The sequence below is a fragment of the Somniosus microcephalus genome, chromosome 28 (genome assembly GCF_052327205.1).
Source record: "Somniosus microcephalus isolate GS21.2 chromosome 28, FLI_Smic_1.0, whole genome shotgun sequence".
NCBI classification, from domain to species: Eukaryota; Metazoa; Chordata; class Chondrichthyes; order Squaliformes; family Somniosidae; genus Somniosus; species Somniosus microcephalus.
The window spans coordinates 22,193,497-22,200,007 of record NC_141014.1 but is presented as its reverse complement, the minus strand read 5'-3'; positions in this window follow the sequence as shown (position 1 = coordinate 22,200,007).

Here is a 6,511-nt window from a genome sequence, read left to right as displayed (position 1 = left end):
GCACCAGATGCAACCTCTCCACACTCAGAGTCCCACCCCCCCCACTGTTTGCTAACCTCACCCCCGACTGTAAGACCATCGCCACAAAGAGCAGGCGATACAGTGCCGGGGACAGGGTTTTCATCAAAACCGAAGTGGAACGGCTCCTGAAGGAGGGGATTATTGAGGGCAGCTCCAGCCCCTGGCGAGCCCAGGTTGTGGTCGTTAAGACCGGCGAGAAACAACGCCTGGTCATCGACTACAGCCAAACAATAAACCGCTACACCCTGCTGGACGCCTGCCCACTCCCCCGCATAGCTGACATGGTCAACCAGATCGCGCAGTACCGCGTCTTTTCGACCATTGACCTGAAATCAGCGTACCACCAGCTCCCCATCAGCCCTGAAGACTGCCAGTATACTGCTTTTGAGGCAAACGGCCGCCTCTATCACCTCCTTAGGGTTCCCTTCGGCGTTACCAACGGGGTCTCCGTCTTCCAAAGGGAGATGGACCGGATGGTCGATCAAAACGAGCTGCAGGCCACTTTCCCTTACCTAGATAATGTGACCATCTGCGGCCATGACTTGCAGGACCATGACGCAAACCTCGAGAAATTCCTCCGCACCGCCCAACTCCTGAACCTGACATATAACAAGGAGAAGTGCATATTCCGCACAGACCGCCTCGCCATCCTTGGCTGTGTTGTGGAACACGGGGTCATCGGTCCCGACCCGGACCGGATGCGTCCCCTTATGGAACTCCCACTGCCCCACTGCCTAAAAGCCTAGGGTTTTTTTCCTACTACGCTCAGTGGGTCCCCTACTATGCAGACAAAGCCTGTCCGCTGATCAAGTCCACCTCTTTTCCCGTGACGGCAGAGGCCCACTTAGCCTTCCACCGTATCAAGGAAGACATTGCCAAAGCCACCATGCATGCAGTGGACGAATCCATCCCCTTCCAGGTGGAAAGCGATGCGTCCGACTTCGCTCTGGCCGCCACCCTTAATCAGGCGGGGAGACCTGTGGCATTCTTCTCACGAACCCTCCAGGGCCCGGAGACCAGACACTCCGCGGTCGAGAAGGAGGCCCAGGCTATCGTGGAGGCTGTGCGTCATTGGAGGCACTACCTGGCCGGAAAACGATTTACCCTGCTCACTGACCAGCGTTCAGTTGCTTTTATGTTCAACAACAAGCAGAGGGGAAAAATCAAAAATGACAAGATCTTGAGGTGGAGAATCGAACTTTCCACCTACAATTACGAGATCTTGTACCGGCCTGGGAAGCTCAATGAACCCCCAGATGCCCTATCGCGTGGCACCTGCGCCAGCGCGCAGATTGATAGGCTGAGGGCCCTCCACAATGACCTCTGCCACCCGGGGGTCACCAGGTTCTTCCACTTCATCAAGGCCCGCAACCTGCCTTACTCCATCGAGGAGGTCAGGACCATGACCAAGAACTGCCAAGTCTGCGCTGAGTGCAAACCGCACTTTTATAGACCAGACAGAGCCCACCTGACAAAAGCCACTCGCCCTTTCGAACGCCTGAGCGTCGATTTCAAAGGGCCTCTCCCCTCCTCCGACTGCAATGTGTACTTCCTCAACATCATTGACGAGTACTCCCGGTTCCCGTTCGCTATCCCCTGCCCGGACATGACCAGTGCCACGTTCATTAAATCTCTGAACAGCCTCTTCACCCTGTTCGGTTTCCCCAGCTATATCCATAGTGACCGGGGCTCATCGTTTATGAGCGACGAACCCCGCCAGTACCTGCTCGCTAGGGGTATAGCCACAAGCAGGACCACCAGTTACAACCCCCGGGGGAACGGACAGGTGGAAAGAGAGAATGCAACAGTTTGGAAGGCCGCCCTACTAGCATTAAAGTCTAGGGGCCTTCCGACCTCCCGCTGGCAGGAGGTGCTCCCCGATGCGCTCCACTCGATTCGGTCACTGCTCTGCACTGCCACCAATGCCACCCCTCACGAGAAAATGTTTGTCTTCCCAAGGAAGTCCACATCGGGGACATCGTTACCGCCATGGCTGACGTCCCCAGGGCCGGTACTACTGAGAAGACCACGTGAGGGCCAATAAAACGGACCCCCTGGTCGAGAGGGTCGACCTCCTCCATGCCAACCCCCAGTATGCTTACATTGCGTACCCGGATGGGCGGGAGGACACAGTCTCCATACGAGACCTCGCACCCTCGGGGACCGCTGTAACCCACTACGACACAGTCTCCATACGAGACCTCGCACCCTCGGGGACCGCTGTAACCCACTACCCATTACCACCCCCCCACCACGACCCGATATTCAACCCCAGCAGCCGGCTCGCCTTGGACCGTCACCCACGAGGACTACACTCCAGGGCCCCAGCCTACACGGGACGCGACGCCAGAAGCTCCACCACCCCTGCCGTCGCCACGTCGATCACAGCGGCAGACAAGACCTCCGGAGAGACTCCAATACACGAACTTTTAAATACACTTCACCCCGTCGGACTCATTTTTAAACAAGGGGTGAATGTGGTAAACCACTGTCATACCTGTCTGTATGTGTATGTGTATTCCACTAGGTACAGGTCTGGACATGCCTCGGCTGACTCCTCCCACTATTCCAGGTATATAAGTGACTACCTCCCAGTCCCTTAGTATTCTGGACGGGTCGACCACTCGAGACAAGACCTTCATTCTTTAGTTAATAAAAGCCTGATTGTTACTCGCTCAACCTCAGTCTTTTGAGTAATTGATGGCGCATCAATAAAGCCATAGCAGGCTTCTGTATTTCAGTCTTGAATTACTCTCTGTTCAGTAAATACCTGTTTTATTGTTCTCCTGCAGTCTGAGTATTATTGATCCTCGGACACTACAATGGCGACGGGCAGGTTTGAACTCACCTGCAGTACTGCATCACCTCACGGGGATCTTTTCCCTGAAGAGAAGCTTCTGGGAGGTCGAAGTCAGAACGGCGGGCGTCGACCGCGGGCAACTGCCCAGGGATCCATCGGAGAGTTGCAGGGGAGGCTGTGGAGAGCTGGGCCTGGTTCCCCAGTCGAGGTGTTCCAGCAAGTCGTGCTGGTAGCAGGTAGTGCGCTGACCCTTCCGGACTGCGGCGGGCTCGGGCTCGATCGAGCGGCTCTGCAAAGGTGCCGTGCAGCGTCGTCGGGAGGAAGAGAGAGAGAGAGGGTGGAGCGAACAGGGCGCGGTCGGTGCTCAAGAACAGGGCAGCGTGGAGAGGATAGAACGCGGGGAAGGAAAAGTGAGACGCGCCGAAGCCGCGGGTCGCCGCCATTACCCTGTAGAACGCTAGGAGCAGCGTGGCAGCAAGGGGAAGAAGGAAAAGCACGGGAGGCGCCATTTTATTACATTGGGGAAGAAGAAAAAGCACGGGAGGCGCCATTTTAAATCACCCAAGATGCCGAAGAGTGGCAGTATCACTGCTTTCGACAACGAGGTAGAAGACTGGACCATGTATGTGGAAAGAATTGAAGTGTACTGCAATGCCAATGAGGTGGCCAATGGAAAGAAGGCGTCGGTATTATTAAATTTGATGGGCGCGAGAACGTACGGCCTATTGCGGAATTTAATTACCTCAGCTAAACCAATGGAGAAAAGTTTTGAAGAGATTGTTAATATCTTACAGAAACACCTAAACCCTACACCGCTGCTGATAGCAGAAAGATTCAAGTTCCATAAAAGAAACCAGCACAAAGATGAGAACAATGCTGACTATCTTACGGAACTACGCAAGTTATCGAAGCACTGCCAGTTCGGAGCAGGACTGGCAGACACCTTGCGGGATAAGTTTGTCTGCGGGCTCCAGAGTGAAGGAACCCAGAAACGACTACTTTTGGAAAAGGACCTGACGCTAGAACAGGATTTTAGCGTGGCAGTATCCTATGAAGCAGCAGCACGGGGAGCTGCGGAAATACAACAGAAACCACAGGAATACAGCGCTAACGAAATGGCGTATGGAGCAGAAAAGTGCTATCGCTGCGGCAGAACAACACATGATCAGAAGGAGTGCTGGGTTAAGGACAAAGTATGCAGGCAATGTGGGAAAATGGGACACATAGCAAGAGTCTGCAGGTCGGCAAAGAAAACCAACACTACAAGAACTACTAAGGAAAAGTACAAGAAAGTAAAGAAATTGACAGACAGTGGTTCGGAAGATCAGGAGAGTGATAAGGACTCCGGGAGCAGGAGACTAAGTTGTCTAAAGTTACACAACGTGATCGCAAAGGAGGATTACCAAACCATTTGGGTCACCCTCATGATAGCAGGGTCCCCAGTAAAGATGGAATTGGATACAGGATCAGCCCTAACTGTCATGAATCGACGAGACTATGAGCGGCTATTCTCACACATACCCTTGAAGGACACGTCCATTGTATTGAAGACATACATGGGGCAAAAAGTCTACCCCAGAGGAAAAATAAGGGTGCCAGTTGAATACAATGGCAAGGAAACACAGAAACTGTATCTATATATACTACCAGATGGAGGACCACCATTATTGGGACGTGAATGGATCCGAAAAATACAATTGGATTGGCATTCCATTCAGGCGCTAACTGTGACTGATAAAAAAGATGATGACGTCACACCTGGACGACTGTCAAAAATTCTAACTGACGCGAAAGAGGTGTTCCAACAAGGACTTGGGACTCTAAAAGGAGTAACGGCAATGATAAAAATCGAAGATAACGCAAACCAGAAATTTTTTAAGGCCAGACCGGTACCTTACGCGATCCGCCCAGCCGTTGAAGCAGAGCTGGAGAGTCTGGAGCATTCAGGTGCGCTGTCCAAGGTGGACTGGAGCGAGTGGGCCACACCCATCGTTCCTGAAATGAAGAAATCATTGAGCAGCATGCCTGGGGAACCGAAGAAGGTTCGCATCTGTGGGGACTTCAAGGTAACTGTGAACCCAGTCCTGCACACAGTACAATATCCACTTCCACGGATAGAAGATATTTTCGCCTCACTATCTGGAGGGAAACGCTTTACAAAGATTGATCTGGCCCAAGCATATCTACAAATGGAGGTGGAAGAAGCGTCTAGGAAATACCTCACGATAAACACTCACAAAGGCCTTTACCAGTACAATCGACTGGTATTCGGGGTAGCATCAGCCCCGGCTATTTGGCAGAGGGCGATGGAACAAGTCCTGCAAGGGATCCCGGGGACCCAGTGTTATTTGGACGACATCCTGGTTACGGGCGAAAATGACAGTGAACACCTTGCCAACCTGGAGCAGGTGCTCATGAGATTACAGGAATATGGGCTACGAGCCAACCGCCCCAAATGCGAGTTCTTCAGGAGACAAATCTCGTATTGTGGCCACATGATTGATGAGGAAGGGTTGCATAAGTCGCCGGACAAGATTGAGGCTGTAGTCAAGGCTCCAGCACCGGAAAATGTGTCGCAACTGAGGTCGTTTCTCGGGTTGGTGAACTACTACCATAAGTTCTTGCCGAATTTATCTACAATTCTGCACCCACTGAACGCCCTACTGCAAACTGGAGTAACATGGAAATAGAGTGATGAGTGTAAGCGTGCCTTTCAGAAATGTAAATGCCTAATCACTTCAAAAGAAGTATTGGCCCACTACAATCCAACACTACCGATTCGGTTAGTATGTGATGCGTCTCCCTACGGCATCAGAGCGGTGCTGTCACACAAATTCCCTGATGGTTCAGAGAGGCCAATAGCCTTTGCGTCGCGCTCGTTAACCTCAGCCGAGCGTAACTACGCCCAGATTGACAGGGAGGCCCTCAGCCTGGTGTGGGGGGTGAAGAAGTTCAATCACTATCTGCACGGGCAGAAATTCACCCTACTGACTGATCATCAGCCCCTGGTCTCCATTTTTTAACCCAAAGAAGGGCGTTCCGGTGATGACGGCGCAACGGCTGCAAAGATGGTCACTTTTTCTAGGGGCACATCAGTACGACATAGAGTACAAGGGTACGAAACAGCATGGAAACGCTGATGGGCTGTCGCGCCTACCGTTGCCTATGGTAGAGGAAGCACCTGCAGTGGACCCTGTTTAGATATTCCATGTGACCATAGTCGAATGTCTACCTGTTACAAACTCAAGTATAGAGAAGGAAACCCAAAATGACACGACACTCTCTCGGGTCTATGATTTGACGGTGAAGGGATGGCCAGCACATGGCGACTCACTGTTGCCAGCATTCTCGCCAAGGAGAGAACAGCTGTCAGTGTGCCGGGGGACCTTGATGTGTGGGGACCTTGATGTGTGGATCCCGAGTGGTAATTCCACCCAAGTTGAGAGATAGAGTGCTCAATGAGCTTCATGAGGATCATCTGGGAGGGGTAAAAATGAAGAGCCTAGCCAGGGCGTATGTGTGGTGGCCGGGAATCGATAAAGAAATCGAGGATATGACCAAGAGATGCACAGGATGCCAGAAGGTCCAAAACGCTCCACCACAGGCCCCGCTACATCCATGGGAGTGGCCCTCATCTCCATGGCAACGGGTACACATTGATTTTGCTGGTCCATTTATGGACTCAATGTT